The sequence below is a fragment of the Geotrypetes seraphini genome, chromosome 3 (assembly GCF_902459505.1).
Source record: "Geotrypetes seraphini chromosome 3, aGeoSer1.1, whole genome shotgun sequence".
NCBI classification, from domain to species: domain Eukaryota; kingdom Metazoa; phylum Chordata; class Amphibia; order Gymnophiona; family Dermophiidae; genus Geotrypetes; species Geotrypetes seraphini.
The window spans coordinates 130,182,884-130,207,307 of NC_047086.1; the positions used below are offsets into that span (position 1 = coordinate 130,182,884).

Genomic DNA, 24,424 nt, shown 5'->3' on the forward strand with positions numbered 1-24,424 from the left:
TGAAACGCAAACTCAAAGCAAATTATATTTCAGGTACAGCAGGCATTTCCCTCCTCAAGAGAACTTAGGGATAGATGGTGGCATAGCAAGGGATGGTGAAGGGGGCAGACTAACCTAGACACCATCATGACTGGGGCGCCAGCACTTCTCCTTATCTCCACCCACCCACCTCATCAAAATCTTCGGTGGCAGCGAGCAGAATCTCCTAGCTGCTGCTCACACCGGCCTCAGCTCTCCTTCTGATGTCACTTCCTGGTCACAGGAATGGAGAAATGCAAGGAAGAAAGTACTGTAGATAGAGCTGACCCTATTAGGGAGAAGAGTTGGGAGGGGGGGGTTGTCTAGGAACAAATCAGATTGTGCAGGGCTTCATCCCATTCCCCTCTCCTTTCCACAGTAATTCGTGTCTGTCTCCTCACATAACGCTCCCCACCACTTCTACAGTACAATCTGCTTTCTACTATTCCCCCCCCCCTACCTTTGGTATGATGATCTGCCTCCCTTGCCAATAGCAAGACAAGAGCATTGCTTTTTACTTGCACCTGCCTCTTCCTGTTTCTTCAACGCATGATGCTAGCAGTCTCATGAGAGCACAGGTCCCTGTTCAGCTGAGACTTCAAATTGGAGCTGGCAGAAGACAGGGCAGATAAAAAGCACTTCTTGTCTTCTGCCAGCAGAAGGAAGGGTTAGAGGGGACTGTGCTCAGCAAGGGGAAGAGGTCGACACTATCAAACACAATAAAGCCAGCCAGGTGGGCAGTAGTCTAATTGAAAAGCATTTGTATGCCAATATGTGGATTCCCCCCCCCCCTAACAAGTTCAGGGACTGCACAGGGACCCCAATTCACCTTTGAAAGTAGATGAGGAGATTGTCTTCCTTATTCACATGAGAATGAAGAGTGGGTTCCACATAGATCAAGATTTTCTTCACCAGCCACAGGAGGAAGTAGAGTATTATGGGGGAGAGATTGGAGCGGCAAGCATAGGCAAAGACTCCATTCCCACTCACAAAACACAGCAAGGTGTCAATAAAGCCAGCGATATCTCAACCCCCCTCCCCCGGCCTGTGGCTATATGTTTCTTATATCACCTGAATAGGGGATGCACGAGGCTGAGTGTCAGAGAGAAAGAACAGAGCTCTATCATGGAAATGAAAAGGCTGAAAGACAGAAATAAGAGGAAATGTAAAGAAATACAAAGTTAAAAACAAAAATTATTTAAAAATATAGATTGGGGTGAACAGGAGAGTGAACAGCATCCTAGTGGAGAAGTCCTTCTCTGTGACACTGTCACCATTTAGTATGAAAAGTTTAAATGCTATGAAATCACCTACAGTAAGATCAAATGATCTCACATTGCCTTCCCAGTAATGGTGGCTGAGGCAGCTCTGGAAAGACTCAGCATTTACATCAAACACTATGTTGTTGAGATGTACAGTGTGTGTGGGGGGGGGGAGGGGAGGGGGTAAGGATGGACTGTGTCATCTGCCTCTACTGACCTGGTTGCAGTTTCTGACTGTGATCCCAAATGGTTCTCAGTCTACTCAATCTACAGAAGCATCTATGTAGGAAAGTAAAAATGTGTTTGCATCATCAAACTTTCTGTTTCTACTCAGGAGAGGGCCAAGACTGGACAAATAGATTGAATACAGATGTGGGCTATGATGTTTTTCTTGATGGAGGAAGGTAAATAGTGGAGTGCCGCAGGGATCCCATACATATTTATAAATGATCTGGAAACTGGAATGACAAATTTTGCAGATGATACTAAACCTTTCAAAGTTGTTATAACACATGTGGACTGTGAACAATTGCAGATAGTCCTTAGGAAATTGGAAGACTGGGCATCCAAATAGCAGATGAAATATGATGTGGACAAATGCAAAGTGATGCACATTGGGAAGTATAACCTAAATCATAGTTACCAGATACTAGGGTCCACCTTCGAGGTCAGCGCCCAAGAAAAAGATCTAGGTGTCATCGAAGATAATCTAATCTAATCTAATCCTTAGGTTTGTATACCGCATCATCTCCACATTCGTAGAGCTCGACGCGGTTTACAGTAGGAGATATAGGAAGGAACTACAACACAGGGTTAGAGGTAGAAGTGTGAAGAAAATTTAGAGGACTTGGGATGCCAAGATATAAGAGTTTCCTTGATTCCTAAGTTGGAGGGAGATTTACATTTTTTGAGAAAAGCCAGGTTTTCAGATGTTTGCGGAAAACTTGGAGAGAGCTCAAGTTCCGAAGAGGGGAGGTAAGGTTGTTCCAGAGCTCAGTGATGTTGAAGTGGAGGGAGGTCCCTAGCTTTCCTGTGTGGAAAATGCCTTTTAGCGAGGGGAAGGATAGTTTTAATTGTGGTGGACAATTATTATAAAGAAGAGCACTTAACTTAAAGCTCGTCTTTATAATAATTGTCCACCACAATTAAAGACATATAAAAATATTTAGTTTGTTAATTAAAAAACCCTGCACAAGACCGATGATGAACACTTCACCCCAGCAAGGACACAAAAACAACAAAAGTAGTGTCTTGGGTGTTTGAGGTCTTGAGCGTAATTAGAACTCTGTCAAGTTTGTTCACAGTGAGTTGGTGATTAATCAATTGAGCAAACGGTTTTTCCATAGAGAGTGTCGATTCAATTCTGGTCGCCAAATCTCAAAAGAAATGTGTAGTGAAATTAGAAAAGGTTCAAAGAAAAACAACCAAGATAATAAAGGAGATGGAACTTCTCTCATATGAGGAAAGACTAAAGAGGTTAGAATTATTTAGCTTGGAAAGAAACAGCTGAGGGGATATACGATTGAAGTCTACAAAATCCTGAGTAGTGTAGAATGGGTACAAATGAATTGATTTTTACTCCATCAAAAATTACAAAGACTAGGGGACACTTGATGAAGTTAAAGGAAAATACTTTTAAAACCAATAGGAGGAAATACAAGTTAAGCTCCGGAATGCGTTGCCAGAGGATGTGGTAACAGCGGTTAACATGGCTGGTTTTAAACATAACATAACATAAGAATTTATTTCTAGACTGCAAATATCGTAGAGTTCAATGTGGTTTACAAAAGCCAAGCTACAATCTTAAAAAAGGTTTGGACAAGTTCCTGGAGGAAAAATCCATAGTCTGCTATTGAGACAGACATAGGGGAAGTCACTGCTTGCCCTGGGATCGGTAGCATGAAATGTTGGTACTATTTGTGTTTTTTTCCAGGTACTTGTGACCTGGATTAACCTCTGTGGAAACCGAATACTGGGCTAGATGGACCATTGGTCTGACCCAGTTTGGCTATTCTTTTGTTCTTATTTTTCTGGAAAAACACGTGGAGGGGCATAATCAAAAGATACGTCTAAGTCCGTTTTGGGCCTAAATCGCTAGTTGCCCAAAGTCAGCAGTGTTTAAAGTCCATTCCCAAAAAATACGTCCAAAATATTTCTTTTTTCAAAAATCGTCTAATTATACATCCAGCCGTTTGATCGGCCAGACCACTAAGTCGTCTATCTTTATACCCCATTCTCGTCCAAAACTTCATCCAAGTCAAAAATGCCTAGAACAAGACTTTTTGGACATGGGAGGGGCCAGCAAAGTGATAGACTGGCCACCCAGACATGGCAACACAGTAGTGGGGTACCTTACAGGGCACTGCTGTGAACTTCACAAAAAGGGTGCCAAATAAACATCTCACCAGAACTCCCTTATAGGTCATGGTGAGACCTTAAAACACCCCCAAAACCTACTAAACCCACCTGTCTACAACTCCAATAGTCCCAGACCACTTAGGACACCTCTGTGCTGCTCTACTAGGCTTTCCTATGCCAGGTGCTGATGTTCTGAAGGCAGGTATGTACGTTTTTATTCCGATTTTTATGGTGTTGTGGGGTCAGTGATAATAATAATAATAACTTTATTTTTCTATACCGCCATAGTCAAATGACTTCTAGGCAGTTCACATCGAAAGAAGACTGGACAATCAGTGAATTACAGAATGCAAGAGGAGAAATGTTACATAAGAAATTGGAGATTCATGAGAAATTACATCAGGTTTGAAAAGGGGAAATATCATAGTGAGAGAGGGTTATCTGTTTAGGCTATGAATTTGTCAAATAGAACGGTTTTAATTGATTTTTGGAATGCGCCGTAGGTCTGCCTGGCTCTCTGGGGGAGTGTGTGGGGGTCTATAATTTGTGTCTGCAGTGGTTATCTGGTCACACTGCTGACTTTGGGCAACTAGCGATTACCTTCTGGGTACTTAGACCTGCTTTTACATCGCCTAAGCCACAACTTACAAGTTCCGTCCAGGCAGCCTCGTTACATTTTCGGTTATACTTGCAGTACGACTAAGTCTAGGACAGCCCACGTCTCGCCCAGATCCTGCCCTGACCACTCCTCCTAAAATACCCCTTTCAGCTCTGGGTGTACAGCAGCACTGAAGAGGCCTAATCTGTTTTTAAAACCCATTTTGGTTATCAGCACTTGGACGACTTGTCTTTTTGATCGTCCAAGTGTCAATTTAGGCGGGATTTTAGATGTGTTTCGATTATGAGCCCCTATGGGTCTGTATTTCAAAACAATTTAAACAGCCAGGAGAAGCTCCTGGCCATTTAAATTGTCATTCCATGGCTAGTCAGGCATTTCAGAGGCACTTATCCGAATAGTACCTCTCAAAATGCTTGGTTACCAGCTAAGCCCAAACTGGCTATTTTGGGGGTGTTCTGCGTAAGTGTCAATTTTTAGCACTTAACTGGCTAAGATAACTGTGTATGTTTTCACCGGCCCTGTATATCAGGAAATCCATATAAAGCTGGTGGCTGAAAATCGGGCCGTATGAGAATAAGTTTATAACATAGTACCATACTGTAGTAGATGACAGCAGATACAGACCCACACAGTCCATCCAGTCTACCCAAAAAGATAAATTCATATAGTTGGATGTGATAAGCAAACATAACTATACTTGATTTGTCTATGCTATTTGGGGGGCCCCACTTCTGGAGTTGCCATCAAAGCTAACTTCAACCCATCCTGATCTGTCGGACAGAGACCGTAGAAATATGCCCAGCACTGGCTTTGCTTCTCAATTACTAGTGTTACCATATAACACCACTAAGCTTGTTTGGTTCCAAGCCTTTCATATTGAACTTCATATTATGTTTATCCCATTCAGTTACCATTTTCAGCCCCTTCACCTCTCTTGGGAGGGCATTCCAGTTAATTACCACCCTCTCAATGAAAAAGTACTTTCTTTTGTTATTTCTGAGTCGGCCCCCCTGCAGTTTATGTTCAAATCTGTTTTATTATGCAATAACAACAGGAAGTACAACAGTAGGAAAAAAAAAACATGTTATATTATGTCACCCAACCATATCCGCGGAGGACTGGACTCTGATGTCCCCCACGATCGAACCCCACCCCCACCCCACAGAGAGAACACCCCCCCCCCCACCCCACCCACCCACCCCCAATGAACATACAACTCTCAGGCAGGGAACAGCATTGAGAAAGAAAGGCACTGACTCACAGATGGAGTCTATTCAATATGCGGCTGCGACTTTCAGGGGTTAAAATGTTCAAATACGGAGTCCATGTGTGAACAAAGTCTCTGCTCCGGCGACGGGAAAAACAAGCTAATCGGGCCTCCCAGCCCATAAGTTCGTGTAGTCGATTCCTCCACAGCCAAAAGGAGGGGGGCTCAGGAGAAAGCCAGCAACATAAAATACATTTCTTCCCCAAAATAAAACATTTACTAAGAAATAATTTTTCAAAAGACGTATACATAGAAAGGAAGGAAAATTGAGCAAACAACATAGGTAGCACCGAGACTGGCACAGAGGTTTGTAACAAGCCCTGTAAAAAGGAGGCCAATGCCTTCCAAAAGGCCTGAATCCCCTGGCAGCTCCAAATTCCATGAAAGTAAGAATTAACCTCCACCGAACAGCGGGTACACAATTGAGTACCAATACATCCCATATGGTAAGCCTGGCTTTGGGAAGCATAGGCCCGCAGGACAGTGCAAAAGTGACATTCACGTAGTTCAGCACTATGCACTAAACCCGAAGTACGTTTCAGGATTTTCAACAAAAAGTGATCCCCCAAGTCCCTGCCCAAGTCCCGCTGCCAGGCCTCCAAAATATCAGGAAAAACCCTAGGTGGGCGAAATGTCATTATCTGACGATGGAAAGAGGAGATAGAGACCCTAGTATCCGGATCAGCTGTCAAAAAAGTACAGAGCCGGGTCCCAAAATCCCCTTGCAAGGAACTCCCCGGGAGAGAAGCCACATAATGGCTAAGTTGACAATAGGCAAAAGGAAGGCCAATCTCAGGAACCCCCCTCCCCTCTAACTCAGCACAAGTAAGAAGAGACCCATTCTCCTGCAGAACATGCCGCAACTGCTCCACCCCCCGAGCCCTCCAACGACCAAAAACAGAAGGACCAACCCCCGGAGGAAAAGCCAAGTTCCCCACCAAAGGCAAAAGGGTGCTAGTATGGGAGTCCTGATTCCACAGCCGAAGGGTCTGATGCCACACTGTCCACAGAGACCGAAACAGAATGCTACGCTTACAGGATCTCGGCAATTTGGATAAAGGGGCATGGAGGAGATACAAAAGGTGAAGTGGATAGAAATAATCCCGTTCCATAGAAAGATCCGTATAGAAAGAGGTGCCCAACACCCAATCACTAACATGGCGCAACAAACAAGCCTGGTTATAAACCCTGATGTCGGGCACCCCTAAACCACCCCCAGAGGCGGGCCCCACCAACAATGACCATTTCAGTTTAGGTCTCCGCCCTCCCCAACAGAACCGAGACAGCATGGAGGTGAGAGATCGAATATCCCTCTGCAACAAGGAAAGGGGAAGAGTCTGGAGAACGTAAAGCCATCTCGGGAACACGACCATACGGAATAAGTGAATTTTACCCAACAAAGACAGAGGGAGCTCCTGCCATTTGGCCAGCAACAGATTGGTATCAGCGAGAAGTTTATCTATGTTAAGGCGATACAGGCGGGCCACATCCATAGTCAGCCTGATCCCCAAGTAGCGAAAAGAGGAGTCAGCCCAGCGCAACGGAAAACGATCCCCCCAAAACTGCTGAAGGTGAGCTGAGGAAGCCAAAGCCTCAGATTTCGCGAAGTTCAAGGCAAAACCGGAGAAATCCCCATATTCCCGAAGGCTCTCCAGCAACACGGGCAAGGAATGCTGCGGGTCCGTTAAAAGGACCAAAAGATCATCCGCGAACGCCGCAAGTTTAAAATGGGAATCTCCCAATGCCAGTCCCCGAATATCCACATTGGCCTGAAGCTCACGAAGTAGAGGATCTAAAGAAAGCACAAACAAAAGCGGCGACAGGGGGCAGCCCTGACGAGTCCCTCGAGAAATGTTAAAAAAACCCGAGAAAGTCCCATTAACCAAAATCCGCGCAGCTGGATCACTATACAGCGCCTGTATCGCACCAAAAAAGAAAGGGCCCAAACCATACGTCCTAAGCACCGCAAAGAGGTAACCCCACCGCACTTTATCGAAAGCCTTCTCGGCGTCAAAGCTAATAAGCATGGATGGGCTACCCTCCTGTCCCACCCGTTCCAGAGCCAACAAGATACGCCGGATATTCTTTGCTACAGGGCGATCCCGCACAAACCCCACCTGCGAGTCCGAGATCACCGAGGGCAAGACGCGCGCCAGGTGAGTAGCCAGAATTTTTGCCAAAAGCTTCGCCTCGTAATTCAACAATGAAATGGGACGGTACGATTCAGGTAAAAGAGGGTCCTTACCGGGCTTTGGGAGAACTATAATAGATGCCATATTCACGTAACGTGGAAGAAAGCCCTTAGCAACACTCAGATTGTAAACTTCAGCCAGCACCGGCGCTATCTCCGTCACCAACAATTTATAGAACTCACTCCGATACCCATCCGGGCCCGGCGCCTTTCCTAACGGGCTGACCCCTATCGCCCACTCTACCTCCTCTACAGCAATGGGAAGATCCAAAGCGGCAACATCCCTCCGAGAGAAACAGGGCAAGTCGAGGCTGTCAAGATAGAGTTGTCCATCCAAAATCTTAGAACTGGCATCTGTATACACTTCAGCAAAAAATGCCCGCAACAGCTCACAGATCTCCTCCGGCCGGTGATGCAGCACCCCCAAAGAGTCCCGAAGAGCAGATACGCCCTCAGGTCCCCCCCGGGGATGCGCCATGCGGGCCAACAATCTGCTGCTCTTATTCACAAACCGAAATAAATGAAACTTAAAATACGCCCGTGTCCGCATAGCCCGGAGATGCAATAATTCATTCAGTTCCTGCTGGATCTCCAATAACTGCGTCCGAAGCAGGAAGGAGGGTGTCCTGCCGTACTGCCTTCGCAGCATAGTCGCCTTTCGCTCCAAAGCCAAAACCGTCCTAAACTTAAGCTTCGACTCCCGGGCCACAAAAGCAATGACATCCCCCCGTAAAACAGCCTTAGCTGTCTCCCAATAGAGAATGGGGTCATCGCGATGCTGCAGGTTATTGTGTTGAAAATCGCGCCAGCGCTGTATCAAAAACTCTTGAAAACGGGCATCCTTATACAGATGACACGGAAACCGCCAAGGCCCCCTAGGGAACGGAGAATCGCCCCAGGTCCACCGAAATCCCACCCAGGCGTGGTCAGATATTTCAATGGGTCCCATATACACCCCTGACACCCGGGGAAGTAGATCTCGGGAAATAAGAATAAAATCAATTCGGGAAAGCGTCCCATGCGCCCTGGATAAATGGGAATAATCCCTCTCCAAGGGGTGTAGCACCCTCCACACATCAAGCAACCCCAGGGTAGATTCCAGGAGCTGGGCACCCGTACACAGTTTGGCGGTCTCTCTGCCCGAAGAAGCAGAGCGGTCCATCTTAGGATCCGGTACCTCGTTGAAGTCCCCGCCCACCAGCATTGGCACGTCGCCAAACTGCAAGAGTTGATTGCGAAGCCCCCGAAAAAACCTGGCCGAGGGATTGTTAGGGGCATAGACATTAAAGAGCAAGAGAGGCCGATTATCGAGCAACACTAAGGCGACTATGTAACGCCCACTAGGGTCTCGGAGTACCCTCCGGGTTTGAAGACGAAGACCCTTACGGATCAGAATAATAACGCCTCCCTTTCCCCCGACTGCGGGTGCCTCCAAATGGGTACCCACCCACCAGGTGCAGAGCTTAGCATGTTCCGCTGAGGACAATCGGGTCTCCTGTAAAAAGGCAATGGAAGTTTTAGAACGATTCAAACGCTGTAAAATTTTTGAACGCTTAATAGGAGAGTGAATCCCCCCAACATTCCAAGAAGTTAAAGTATAGTCCAAAGTAGTTCACTTAGTAGAAATATAGAACAATGAAAAGAAACCAGTACAGTACCAGAGAAGCGTCCCAGCCACCACTTCTCCAGTATCAAGCAGCCACCTGTCCCATGAAGCGAGCCATTCCCCTGCCCCCAATCCAGATCCGAACCCCTCAACCCCCCCTCCCCACCCCCACAAGATACCCCAAGTAACCCAACCGCAGAATCCCCGAGATCCTGCTCAACCTCCCCCCACCCCCCAACCCCTCCCCTCCCTCCCATCCCCCCTGCACAACCTACCCTCACCCAACCTACACCCAAGACACCCTAAAAAGGGCATCACTTCCAGGAAACCATGAACACCCTCCCACGGGATCACTAGCCAATAACCCCCGGGCCGCATACCCCAAATGCAGAAAATACCAAAGAACAAATCCAGCAGCCAAAGCCCCCCAGAGCACTCAAACCGCCCATCCCCTCCCCGATCCCCACAGCCTCATCACCCACATGCATCCACACACTTCCAGCTAAGTCCCCATGGGATACAGAACAATATGGGCCAGGAACAGGCCAAACACCCCAGGGAAGACCCCACAGAAAGTAGAGAAGAGGAACCAAGAGAAACACACAATCCAGAAAGCCCCTTTGCCGTCACCGGCAGGACAAGCTTATCTAACCCCCCTCCCGCCTCACACACACCAGCCTTGCCCACTCATAGGGGGACCTAAGGTCCCTAGTCAGAGGGAATGAAAATATATAGAAAAGACCATTCCACTAGTCCAAACCCGAACTACAGTGCAGTCCTCGGAAATTCAGACATCTCAGTCCCCGTCAGCTCCCTGCGCCGGATCTTCAGGCATCATCTCCGTCACGAACCGCTGTGCCGCCTCCACGGTGTCAAAGTGATGAGCTCTTCCCAGATGGGTCACCCGCAAGCGAGCCGGATACTGCAAGGAAAAGGCAATGTGGCGCTGGATGAGACGGGTGCACAAAGGAGAAAACCGGCGCCGTGCCTGAGAGACCTCCGCAGAGTAGTCCTGAAAGCAAAGAACGGGTCGGTTGTCATACAGAAGCTTCTTGCCTTGCCGCAACGCACGCAGGACCTCCAACTTATGGTGATAGTTCAAAATACGGCATATGACCACTCTGGGCCGGTCAGCATTCTCTTTCCGTTGCCCCAAGCGATGCGCCCGCTCCACCCGCAAGGGGCCCGAGGAGGAAGGTAAGGATAAGGACTCAGGCAGCCATCGTTCCAACAGCGCCCCCAGCTCCACGTCCCGCACCGACTCGGGCAGACCCACAAAACGGAGGTTATTTCGGCGGGACCGGTTCTCCAGGTCATCCACCTTAGCTCTTAATACAGCCATGGCAGTAGCATGAGCTGACTGCTCCTGGGAAAGCCTCTGGACTGTATCTTCAGTAACACTCACTCTCTGCTGTGTCTCTTTAACCTCTGATGTCAGGGAGGCAAAACGCTGGTCTAAGGTGTCCAATTTATCCAGGATACGCTGCAGCTTGTCCCCAAGAGAACTTTCAAGTGCTGCCTGGACCTCCACTGTCACCGCCGACACCCAGGAAGAATGAGGAGCCTCCGGCGAGGGGGGAGCCACGTGGTCCGCCATTTTTTGCTCTGGCGGCTTGCTCTTCTCCCGCTCCTTTCGGACCGTCTTCGTGGCCATCGCGACGCTCTGTTCAGCGCAAACAGCCCCCACATATTGGAATCTACAATTCCATTGACTTATGAGGTAGTTATATGTGGAACATTACTGTATATTAAGCCCAGCATGGACCGCTATAAATGCCGGCTTTTTCTGATTATGACTGGGGTAGCCATGCAGATGATAACTTGCAATTGGAAAAATTGTGATCGACTTAATTTTTCTTTTTGGCGGGCGAGTTTATGTTTAAGCTATAGGTATGAGAAAACGAATGCCGACATACTAGGGGCTAGGGGGTCCGGATTTTCCGAATGGAAAATCTGGCAACCCTAATTAGAGGGAGAGCCAAGGCTGGCACGGGCAGCAGGTTGGAGATGCTGCTCACATTGGAAAAGTTAAAGAGGTACACAGGGGAGGGAAGGAGCGCACGCAGCAAAGGGGCATGGGGAAGGAGTAGGGGTGGAGAAGAAGGCGGGGGAGCCTCCGCCCCAGTGCTTCCCACCTTTGCTATGACACTGACTATACACTTCTCCCTCCGGATTCGCGGGGGATAGGGGCAGAGCTGGACCGCAAATGGTGAAATATCGCGAATATCTTCTGAGCCGGCTCTGACCCACCCCCGCCTCCCTCCCGCCTTTCCCCTGGCATCCCGGCCTTACCTGGTGGTCTAGCGGGCTTTCGGGGCAGGAGCGATCTTCCTACGCTCCTGCCCCGTGCCCCTGCCCCTGCCCCATGTAGATCTCATTTCATTTTAATCTGCCAGCTGCAAGGTTTAAAAATACTCCCTGGTATTCAATGCCAGCCATTGTCTGACTATCACCGCTAACCAATTTCATGCTCACCCGTGCACTACACTGGTGCTTTTGAAAACAGCACCAGGGCGGTCTATAATGATTCTTAGCAGAATTATCCAGACTGTGCTGCTGAAAATCAGCAGGTCATCCCAGTCAATGGCACTTATCCAGATAGCAGGTGCCACTAATCAGGTTAATGCTTTTGAGTATTGAACTAAACGTGAATTATTTGCGACTCCACCTGCACTCTGTCCAAGCTATGCTCCTAACATGCCTAAGCCCAGGTCACCTAAAATTATGCAAAGTCTCGTCACTACATGGGCTTGTATGGGTGGAGGTGCATTTTAAAAGCAATATTTTATGTGCAAACACCTGCATATACTGTGAAATGACCTGCATAAAATTCATCCTGTGTTTTCCACAACTGGAATAACAGGCATGTAGGTAGTGAAGGTCACCAGGGAGATGCATAGATAGAATTATTTAGAAAACTGGGCCAGCCCCTCCCTCCACTATGCTTAAACTACCTCCAAGCATTAATAATACCCCAACCACCACCTACACATTTTATAACTAAAAGCTCATTGATTTCATATTATTCATGTATCTTGGCACGTTTCAAGAGAGAAGAATAATGTAGATTGCCATTGATTTTCATATAATTCCACCTCCCACTTTACCACAGAAACTGCCTTACATCATCTCGCACCAGTTAACACTGAAGATAAAGAAAGAGCGGTCTGCATAATGCAGGGTGACTTCATCTGGAGCTCACAGCAAGAGAGGCCAGCGCCCCCAAAAGCGAGCTTACAGTGAGAGCAGGACCGCTGGAATCAAAGGCAGTCAATCACTTGCATCACAACAGCCAGCCCTTGCTCCTTTCCCCTCCCTTCCCCTCCCATGTTTGGTTTCTAGTCAGAGGTCCCATTCTATTGTGTGCCTGTATCAGCTGATGAATTCCTTCCCATAACATGAAATAAATATTTCAAGCCAAAAGGGGGAAGGATGATTCCAATTGGAAAGAAATAATGGCTAGGATCCTTCCTCCAGCCATGGCCACTGCTTGCAGCTCCGATATCCTCCCTGACTGAGAAAGAAGTTGCTGGGGGTGATGCTTTCTTATTACCTGAAGGGCCCTTAGTTGTGTCCTGCCTCAAACAGCGCTACATCTGAATGAATGGCTTCCAAGATGGCTTTTCCATTGTGGTCTGTAGCTCTATAGAAATGTGACAAGGATCTCCTGCTCACTGTACCTTTGATCATGGTGTTTCTAATTTACTGTCTGGAGTCCAATACAATAGGTTTTCATGCTGCTCATTCCTTTTCATTTGGAAGGAGGGTGGAGGCAGGAAGGGGAGAAAAGTAGACAGAGGAATAGAGAATCTCTTAAAACATAACTTTCATTTCCCTTTGCAAATGTGCATGCGAGTACAATTAGAAATGCAGGGGCTGATATTCAAAGCAATTTATCAGGCTGCTGACCAATTAAATGTTTGTTCAGGGCTAGCCGCTAATTTTCAGCGGTATTTAAATGGCTAAGTGCCACTGAAATTCACTCTAAAATGGCTATGTTCAGGCATTCTTTGAGCAGAGTCAGCACTTGGCTGCTTAAGGGCTGATGTTCATCCCTTAAGCAGCCAGGATTATCGCATAAATGGGATGACCTAAAAATCTGCCCTATTTTTATATGCCAGCCCACAGCCACTTAAAAGTGCTGAATATCTACTCAAGCAGCTAGGCGCTTGCCAGCTTAAAAATAACCAGATATTCAAAGCAGAAGCCCGCAAAGGTCCTGGAATAACTCTGTCGGCGGTGAGAAATGCACTCATTGCCGGCATTTGAATATCAGACCCCCACAGATAATAGGAACACCATTGCTAAAACATTTCTATTCAAAAAACACTTCCCTACATACTAACCTCCACCCTAGTCGCACATGCATACTCCCTCGTGAATACCACATTAGTCAACTCCTCACAAACCATACCTCCAATATATATTCAGATACCTAAATAAGCAACCACCATCTGTATCCAGTAAACTTCTTCCTTCAATGTTATGTAATTATCTTCTGTTATAAGGAGCCCGAGAGCTTGTCTCGAAGGGCGTATGGTAACACGGGGCTGGGAGGCCTCGTGTTGCCAGAAAGGCAAGGTGGGGGGGGGGGGGGAATTGGACCGTTAGTTAGGGAAACTTAGTTAAAGGAATTGGGGAGGGGTTACCGCCAAAAGGCAGGGCTAGGATAGGGTGAAGTGAGTTGGAGGGGTGGGGCAGAGGGAACGAGTAGACCGGGACCCTGGAGGACTCGGTTCTTTCAGGTCCTCCAGGGCGGTTTTTCTCTCACCAGCGTTCCTGCGTTTCCATGGCTGCGGACGGTCGGGTTAGCGTTGGGGCGGTGGTGGATGAGGCAGAGCTGTCCTTGCTGGCTGGTGACTCGTTCTCTGAGGAGCCATCGGAGCAGGTGGGTGTGGGGCATGTTGCGGAGCGTTCGCGGCCCACGCGGCGCTCCAAAATTCAAGCGCTGTCGGTTTTGGCCCGTGTTTGTGCTAGCGGGGCTAAAACCAGTAGATCCGCTTCGGCACGTACCGCCGGGAAGGTTAGTCAGCAGGCAGGGTTGTCGGGCAGCGGGAGGGGAGCTGTTCAGGCCGGTCGCAGTTCGTCGGGGGGCGTGGCTTCTTTACTGGAGGAGAATTTGACCAGGGTGTCAGAGGAACAGCCTGTTAGCAGGGAGATGGTTGGAGGTGCGGGCTCTTCTGTTAGTCGGGCGGTTTCGGCTACCAGGGAGATCCCCAGCGAGCTGTCTGCCTTGGGGTCTTCCTTGTCAGGGGTTGTGGGAGATGGGGCGGCTTCCTCAGAGGGCGTAACAGGGGGCGGTGGTGAGCCTGGTGGGTCTCCTGGGTTGTTTGCCATGGGGAGGGGGTCCAGCGCTCCCGGGTTTTTGCATACCCCCTATGGAGGGTCTGTTGGGACAGGGTCCGGGTTTTATCCTACAAGCTGGCCGTCCACTTGGGGACCGGTTTCCTGGGGTTCCGGCTCTTCTGTTAGTGGTGCGGGGCCGTCTGCTTCGCACTGGGGGGGGGGTGTTCCAGGGAGCATGGCATGGGGGATGGTTCCTGGAGGTGGGTTTGGAGGGGGTTGGGGGGTCCCGGTTGGTGTGCCTGGAGCTTGCTTTCCTGGTCCTGCCTCCTTTTCTGCTTGGTCTCCGCAGGTTTCGTGCATCCTTCCTGGTGGACAGGTCGTTCAGACGGAGGGCCTGAGTGCAGCTGGAAGTTCGGGATCGATGGAGAGACCAGGATGTTCCACTTCTGAGCGTGACTTGGCGCTGAGAGCTACTGTGGCTGCTGGCGGGGGCGCCACGGGTTCTACACCGAGTGCGTCTGAGAGGCCTGAAGTTGCTGTTCGTGGCGGTTCAGTGTTGGTGTCCAGTTTCCCAGCGGCGGCCGGGACTGCTGATCGAGACATCACTGGAGTGACTGCTGGTGTTCCGGGAACTTCTACTCCGGGTAACAAGGCGCCTGCTCAGGTTGCTGGGGGGGGGTAAGGCGCGGCGTAAGAAGCGTAGGCATCGCCGTAGGGGGTCTTCTTCCTCTTCGTCCGGGTCTTCTTCGTCGGAGGACTCGTCTTCCTCGTCGTCTGCCGCGGGTCCTTCAGGTGGGGGTGGTGGGGAGGTCACTACGGGAGAGGTTAGGGGTACTCCGGCGTTGGTGGCTCTTACGGAGTTGTGGGAAAAGGTACCGCGGGATTTGCGGCGGAAGATTCGGAGGCGGTCCTGCCTGGATATTTTTCGCCTTTTGGAAGGTAGAGTTCATAAGCGGAGTCGTAGGAAGGCAAAACGGGATAGAAAAGATTTTAAACCTTTTCCGGTAGCTCGTTCAATTATTAACTGGGTCCGCGCGTTTTTGCGGCTTGCGAGTGTCTGGGGTAGGTCTCATCCGTCGGATTACGGCCTGCTGCTGGCTTATGCGGACTCCATTTTAGACTCTTATCAACGTTTCGGAGGCTGGGCCTGGTTAAATTACGACGAGGCTTTTAGAGATAAAATGGAGGAAAATAGTTTTATGTCTTGGGGTACCCAAGATGTTAATTTATGGCTCACCCATATGGCCTCCAAATCTATATCGGGTACGACCGTTCGCCCCACAGGGGGTGTTGGCAGTGGGCGGCCCTTTCGTGGGGGGTCGGGGGGGACATCCTCAGCAGGTGCCGACGTATGTTGGAAATTCAATAAAACCACCTGTCCTTTTCCCGACTGTAAATTTCGTCATGCCTGCTCCAGTTGCGGTCAGCCACATGCGGCCGTTAAATGCCCCAAGCGTGTTGGGGGGGCAGCTGCTGGACCGGGAAAGTAATTTTGTGGTCTCTTTGCCTACCCCGATTCATGTTGATGCCTTGCGCCCATGGTTGAGGAGTTATGGGCGTCGAAAGGAGGCTGTCATGTTGGAAGTTGGTTTTACTGGAGGGTTTGAGATTCCTTTTTTAGGTGTGTTGCAGGAGGCGCGGGTTCAAAATTCTTCCTCGGTTTCCCGACTGCGGTGCGTGGTTTGGGGCAAGTTGGCAGAGGAGATTCGTTTGGGGCGTATTGCAGGCCCCTTTCGGGAGCCTCCTTTTTCGCCGATGCAGCTTTCGCCTCTTGCTGTTATACCTAAGAAGGTTCCCGGTCAGTTTCGTTTAATTCACAATTTGTCTCGGCCCTTAGGGCAGTCGGTTAACGATGGCATTCCGCGTCACCTCTGTTCAGTTCGTTATGCGTCGTTCGATAGTGCTCTTCGGCTTATTGTTAGTGCTGGGCGGGGTGCTCAGTTGGCGAAGGTGGATATCGAATCGGCTTTCCGTTTGTTGCCTATCCATCCTCGGTCCTACCCGCTGTTGGGTTTTCGTTTTGAGGGTTCGTATTTTTACGATCGTTGTTTGCCCATGGGTTGCTCCATTTCTTGTGCGTATTTTGAGATGTTTAGTTCTTTCTTGCATTGGGTTTTGGTTCAGAAAGTTGGAGTGGATTCCATTGTGCATTATTTAGATGATTTTTTGTTTATTGGTGCGGGAGGTACTGGATTTTGTGCCCGCCTCAAATTGTTGTTCGAGAGGATGGCGGACGATTTTGGTGTTCCTTTAGCTTCTGAGAAATCTGAGGGGCCGGTTACTTCCTTGGTGTTTTTGGGGATAGAGTTGGATTCTGAGGCTATGGTTACTCGCCTTCCTGCGGTGAAGGTTCGTCAGTTGCTTAGCCTAATCGAGCAGGTGGTATCTACTCCCAAGTCTACGTTGCATGCTGTTCAATCCTTGTTGGGCTCTCTTAATTTTGCTTGTAGGGTGCTGCCTATGGGTAGGGCTTTTTCTCGCAGGTTGGCGGCTTCCACAGCGGGGGTTCGAGGTAGCAGACACTTTCTGCGTCTTTCAGCGGGAGTGAGGGCTGATCTTCGCATGTGGTCTGTTTTTCTCAAAGATTTTAATGGGACTGTTCCTATGTTGGCGCCGGAGGTCTCGAGCGTTGACTTGAATCTCTTTTCTGATGCGGCTGGGGGTGTGGGTTTTGGCTTGTTCTTTAATGGTGATTGGTGTGCCGAGCGTTGGCCGGCCGAATGGGTGCGGTCGGGCATCACAAAAAACATTACTTTGTTGGAATTGTTTCCGTTGTTAGTGGCGGTTGAGCTTTGGTCGGAAATTTTTCATGATCGTCGGGTGGTTTTTTGGTGTGACAATCTGGGAGTCGTGGAGGTTGTTAATCGTCAGGCGGCTCGTTGTTTGGCTGTTAATGCGCTAATGCGAGAGTTAGTTTTGCGTTGTCTGCGGCTGAATCTCTTTATTCGTGCGCGTCATGTTCCGGGTTTCCAAAATGGCATTGCTGATGCTTTGTCTCGTTTTAATTTTTTGCAGTTTCGTCGACTGGCGCCCGGAGCGCGCGCAGAAGGTTTGCCGATCCCTGTTCATTTGTGGAGCCTGGTCGGGAAGGAGTCTGGGAGATGCTCCGTTTGTCGGTAGCCCCTTCTACTTGGGCACGCTATTCGGCGGGGTTTCGGTCCGTGGCGGCTTTCTTAGCTGCTAGGGGCTGGTGCCCGGGAGATGTGGCCGAATCCTTGTTGGAGGATTTCGTGCTGTCTGCTTTTCAGGATCAAGTTTCTCGTGGGGTTGTACGTGGGCAATTGGCGGGTTTTGCCTTTTTCTGCAGGGCCCTGGGTTGGGTTTGTCCGGTTTCGGGGTTCATGGTGCAGAGGTTATTGCGAGCCATGGGGCGGGTGCTACCTCGTACCCGGGATTCGCGATTACCCATTACTCACGAATTGCTCCTTCGGTTGCTAGCTGCGTTACCGGAGGTTGCCAGTTCGCCTTTTGAAGTTTGTTTGTTTCGAGCAGCTTTCGCTATTGCTTTTTTTTGGGGCTTTGCGGGTCGGTGAGTTGTTAGTATGTCCATCTTCTCCCGTTGGGTCTCGTGGGCTTTTGGTGCAGCACGTGATTTTCAAGACACAGTGTTACGTTTATATGTTGTGAGTTCCAAGACAGATCAGTGTGGTCTTGGTCACTGGGTTGTGCTGCATGCAGTGACTGGCTGTTTGTCCTGTCCGGTGGTGCGATTGCGGGAGTATATGGCCATTCGTCCAGTGGATCCCCAGATATTATTCGTTCACGCGTCCGGTGCCCCTCTGACGCGATATCAATTTCGAGCAGTTCAGAGTTTGGCTTTAGTTCGTTGTGGAGAGAATCCGGGTGCCTTCGGGACTCACTCCTTCCGGATTGGTGCCGCAACGAGTGCTAGTTTGGCGGGTATGTCAGGGGAAGGTATTCAGAGATTGGGTCGTTGGGTATCTGATGCCTTTCGCGGTTATATTCGTCGGGGGGTCTCTGGGGTAGGGCAGGGTGCGGGGAGGGGTTCTCAATAGTGAGTTACAAAAGGGGGTATATGATGCTGAGTGTTATTTTGCTTGGTTTTTCTTTCAGCTCCCCGAAGCCGATCTTCCTCCCTCTGGATTGTGGGCCATTCTTTTGTCCATTGGGCGGCTGAACGTGCGCTCGTCCGCCCTGGAGGGCGTCACCTTGGTCTTGCTCATCTTGGACTTCGGGTTTCCTGGTGGGGACAGCGAGGGATGCGGTGGAGACAACTGCTGTATTTGTTACAGGATCTGCGGTCTCGGCCTCTTCATCCCGACATTCTTTTGATTCATTTGGGGGGTAATGATGTGGATAATTGTGCAGGGAAGGATTTAGTGAATATGATTAAGGACGACTTGAGGGTGGTGCTTGATTGGTTCCCGGGGGTGTTGGTTGTGTGGTCGGATATTGTTCCGCGCCCTAGTCGTTTAGAGTCGCGGCGTTGGACAAGGGGGTTGGCCAAGCTCAATAGACAGGTTGGGAAGTGGGTGGTGAGTCATGGTGGCTGTCAGATTTTGCATGACTGGGTGGATGTAACGTGCGCAGGTTTATATCACCGGGATGGGGTTCATTTGTCGGCGGTGGGCTGGGACCTTTTGCTTAACGATTTTTCATCTTGTTGTGAGCGGGTCCTTAGCGCCTGATGTTAACCGCAGCTTTTTCTTTGGGGGAGGGCCTGTATGGTTACAGGCCTGTGGCGGGTCTCCCGAGCTACTGGGTGCTGGGGCTCATCAGGCGATGAGCGGGGGGCCGGCTGGGAGCCGCGCCTTGGGGTCAGGTGACCCGGGTTAAAGGGGCATGAGGTCATGCCACCCCTCGGACGCTTGCTGTTTGTGGCGGGGTCGGGGGCAAAGGTTAATGATTACATAGGGGTAGCTCGGGAGGAGCTTGCTGATGTGGTTTGTTAATAGAGGGTTAATATGTTTATGAGGTTATGTTATTTATGTTATTCATGTTAATTTATTGTTATGGTGGATTTAATAAAGAGCTGCGGCTATATATTCCATAATGAAGTGTGCTGGTCTCATTTGGGGGTGGGTTATGGGAAAAGGGAGTTGATGGGTAGCAATAGAGACTATCCAGATCCCGCTGTTATAAGGAGCCCGAGAGCTTGTCTCGAAGGGCGTATGGTAACACGGGGCTGGGAGGCCTCGTGTTGCCAGAAAGGCAAGGTGGGGGGGGGGGGGGAATTGGACCGTTAGTTAGGGAAACTTAGTTAAAGGAATTGGGGAGGGGTTACCGCCAAAAGGCAGGGCTAGGATAGGGTGAAGTGAGTTGGAGGGGTGGGGCAGAGGGAACGAGTAGACCGGGACCCTGGAGGACTCGGTTCTTTCAGGTCCTCCAGGGCGGTTTTTCTCCCTCCCACCCTCCCGCGGTGGTGGCCTTGGTAGCTCGGGTAGGCGGGTCTCCCGAGCTACTGGGTGCTGGGGCTCATCAGGCGATGAGCGGGGGGCCGGCTGGGAGCCGCGCCTTGGGGTCAGGTGACCCGGGTTAAAGGGGCATGAGGTCATGCCACCCCTCGGACGCTTGCTGTTTGTGGCGGGGTCGGGGGCAAAGGTTAATGATTACATAGGGGTAGCTCGGGAGGAGCTTGCTGATGTGGTTTGTTAATAGAGGGTTAATATGTTTATGAGGTTATGTTATTTATGTTATTCATGTTAATTTATTGTTATGGTGGATTTAATAAAGAGCTGCGGCTATATATTCCATAATGAAGTGTGCTGGTCTCATTTGGGGGTGGGTTATGGGAAAAGGGAGTTGATGGGTAGCAATAGAGACTATCCAGATCCCGCTGTTACCCAAATGCATTGTTATTCTCCACTGTATTCTGTAATTACTTGAATCTTTGTTATGTAATTCTCTCGGAAATGTCCAGATATCTTCTAATTTGTAATCTGCTTAGAACCGCAAGGCACAGGCGGAATAGAAATCACTAATGTAATGTAATGTAATTTTTCTTAAAGGCAAATTTCAGATAGAACGTAGAAATTGGAATTGAGACATTTAAGTCGGGACGTATCAAACTCAAGTAGTATTTTAGAAAATAATTTGCCAAAATAAAGCCTTTTCTTTTCCAAAATACAAGAAGGAATGAACATGTCTGTGCTGGCTATTTGCAGCGGAAACAGCTATTTACAACTGTTAAAGTCAAAAACAAACATCTAAGGGTCAATATGCACACATATATACTTGCATTTTAGAACTTAGACATGTAACTACTGACAAAAAGATATGTATCTGCCATTTTAGAAACCTGTACATTTAAGTGCTGCCAATTAAGAGGCCATAATTATGCACCACAGTCTATTAGGGGGAGCAAAATACATAATGTGGGATAAAGGGGATGACCCCCCACCCCAGCCCACCTAATCCTTCAAGATGAGTGCTGCTCAAGACAAGAACTTTTCTAAAACCTAGACACAGGGCCATAGCAAGGGTACAAGGGAGGAAGAGGCTCTCGAACTGTGTCCTGTCCATTGCCTTTCCCGATTGGCTGCAAAACAGTGGATAGGATTGGAACTCTAGAGGGCATGTCACATGGGATACATTTCTGACTCGGGGCAGTCCTGGCAAGTGTAGCTGCACATTCTTCTTCTGAAATAGAGAATGCACATGTATTTTTTGACCCCCATCCTAGTCCCACCCAAAGCATGACCAGACCACACCCCCTTCCCATGTGCACATTTTGCAGATTTATCTGTAGAAATTCCTGTATGTATCTGAGATACAAGTGGAAATTCAGCATTTGCACAGGTAAAAATCACAACTAGGGCTTCTGCAATAACAACCATAACCTTCTCTTGCAAATCCCTTTCCCTTAACTCCATATCCCCAATTCCACCCACCCCCCACCTCCGCTCCCCCACACACTTCCTTGTGCATATAGGAAGTATAATTGGGAGAGAGAGAGAATGCAAGTGAAGAGACCAGACACAAAGAACAAAATGGAAATAAATAGGGAATGAAAGTATCAGAGCGGAGAAAAAGAAATCAGCCTGTTTTTGCTACAGATATATATCTGGACAGCCTCATCTTTGCCCTTTGAAGGACAGCAGCACTGTATATGGTTATTCCTCTCTCATCGTGGTAATGTGAATTGCCTCCCAGCTCTGCTTGTCTGAGTACAGAGTCAGGGGAACTGCTGTGATGCTGGTGGGTTCCCCTCAGTGCAGTGACAGCAGCTGTCCTTACGGAGCGGAGCGCCTGCAATCAGGAGCTGCCAGAAGCAAGACTCCCCCCTCGCCCTCTACTACACAGGCAAATCACTAGAAACGACAAAGCGGCAGGACTCCATATACCTGAAATGTTTCTTTCTCAGCTCTTGTAGACAGAGGAAAAGGGCTGCTTCTAGCAGGTTCCCACCCACCCGAGGCAGAACTTTGGATACAGGTAATTTTATTTTTTTTAAGTAGGTTTTACTTCACAGCAGAGAATCCTTTATACGAAATAAACATTTGTGTGGCAACCCTCCCCACTAAAAGAAATTTTTGTTATGAAGTTCCACAGTATATGGTCTAACAGACCCCACCTTTCAGACATCCTGCATTTGAAATACCAAATAAAACGGGAACGTTGTGTTTTAATATTCCCTTTTTTTCAGATTTCTTCATGCCCTTTTCTAACCCAGGTTGTAAAATAAAACTTGAATTGTATTTGCTGCTTACCCTGAGCCTGTTACCTGGACGATGCTCTCAGCTTTACTCGTTCAGTTTGTGATGCTACGGGCAGCTCCCAGCATCAGCACCACTGCCAGGCTCCCACCATGACATCATCTTCCAGCCATCGGATTGGATTAGGACACCCTGCTTTCCGATTGGAGAACATCTTCTGGGGAACTGGGGCTGCCTGAGTAACTCCTCGCAAGCCATTCCAGGCAAGAGTGATGTCACTCCAAGAGCCTCTCTTTCTCAACAGTGACAATGGTGACAAATGCAGAAAGAGCAAAAAAAGAAAACATTAGACAGAGAGGGAGACAGACAGACAGAAATGTTAACAGCTGCATTCATTCTCATAATACATAAGGGGAAAAATATCTCATTGTATACTTTTCTTTCAAGTAAAGCATTCAATAATTTACATTTAGAATTCCTGTAACTAGAACACAGACAATTAATGGCTGCACTGACACCTGATTAAATCATGTGACAAGCTCTGGATGGAGACAGATTCCGTTAATAATTGAGATTTCCTTTCCTTTCTTTCTATCTTTTTTTTATGTTCAAATAATTTTTATTGATGATAATTGGAACACAAGCAGATAGGGAAAAAAAATTAAACAAAGAGTACATAATTGGATCATAGGGCTCCTTTTACTAAGGTGCGCTAGCGTTTTTAGCCCAGCAGCAGATTAACACGCGCTAATCCCGTGCTGTGTGGCTAGAACTAATGCCAGCTCAATGCTGGTATTAGCGTCTAGCGCGTGTGGCATTGTAGCGCATACTATTCCGTGCGTTAAAGCCCTAATGCAGCTTAGTAAAAGGAGCCCATAAACTGAAGAACACCATTTTGAAGGAGGTGTTCTCCTCCATTTTTGACTCTTTTTTTGTTCTTGTCCATTTACTATTTTGCTTCCTACCTTATTTTCTCAGTTTAATATTTTGTTCTCTTCTCTCTTTTTTGGGGGGAGCTTGCAGTTATCTAGCTTCTTTTTCACTGTCTTCTGTTTTTTCTTATTATTGGTCTACTTTTATTTTTTTAGGCCCCCTTTTATCAAGGTGTGTTAGGGATTTTTTTTTTATCAAGGGTCGCTGCGGTAAAAATTCCGACACTCATAGGAATTCTATGAGCATCGGAGCTTTTACTGCAGCAACCTGTGATTTAAAAAAAACCCTTAGGGAGCCTTAATTCTTTGTGTTTCTAGTTATTCCCCTTATTTATTTTCTTTTAACCTAGGCTACTGCTTGATTTTTATTTATTAAATTATAAAATGCATATGTAAAGTTTAAACAGCTGCATAGATATATGTTGTCCCTATTTTAACAATGGCATTTTTTCTTATATTGTACTTACTCTGCCTGCGCTTTCACCTTGTCTATCTCCTGATTCCTTTTCCCCCTCCATCATTTCCATGTTTTATTTCCTTCTCTGTTTTTCATCTCCTTTTCCCGTCTCATTTCTTTACACTTCCCTAGCCCTTCTTTACTCTCTCATTTCTGCCAGTCCTTTGATAAAAGTTTTCATCTCTTTAATCTAAAAATTGCTCTTCCTACTTTTCTGTCTCTCGTTCCTTTGACTCTTCCACTCTGCCTGCTGTTGTGTTTCTCAAGCTGTCTTTCATTTTCTTCCATTATGTGTGCCCAGCTACCAGTTTATTTCCAAGTGCTCATCCACTAGTCCTCTCTCCAGTCTTCTCATCTTTTTGCTCTTACTTTCACTCCTACCTTCCATTCTCTAATGCATGCCTTTTCTCTCCCATCCAAGGCAATTTTAAGATCTCATCTGCCCCTTCCAGCCCATGTCCTCCTCTCAGCCTTCATTCCAGTTTCAACTTCCTTCTCCAAAGCTCTGGCCCCTCTATAACAGTTTAATCCATAAACCTCTTACTTATGCAGCAAATATCAATTGTAAGAGAGAAAAGAGGTCTCAGAAACCGGCATTTTTTCAAAGTGAGCTCATCACTTTGTCTCCATGGAGTCAGAAAAAGTAGTGGGTCCGGTAAAGAGAAGAAACAGGTATAAAATCCTTATAAGCATTGACCACAGATGAATGAGCTAAACCTTTAGTCTCCTTCAGGGCTTGCATTAAAACCCCTGTGTTCAGCCTACTAGTCTTGTGTCCACTTCTCTGCACCTGCACTAAGTATCTAATATCT

The 24,424-nt window shown here is 48.1% G+C and overlaps 1 protein-coding gene across 1 annotated transcript in view; it reads right to left on the minus strand.

Moving 5' to 3' along the window:
* STMN4 (stathmin 4) overlaps positions 1–22,448 on the minus strand; it is an 81,467-nt gene extending 59,019 nt beyond the window's left edge. The window contains exon 1 of the mRNA XM_033938564.1: positions 22,278–22,448. The gene's annotated coding sequence lies outside the window, so the exon portion shown is untranslated. The remainder of the gene's footprint in view (positions 1–22,277) is intronic.
* Positions 22,449–24,424: the final 1,976 nt, after the last annotated feature.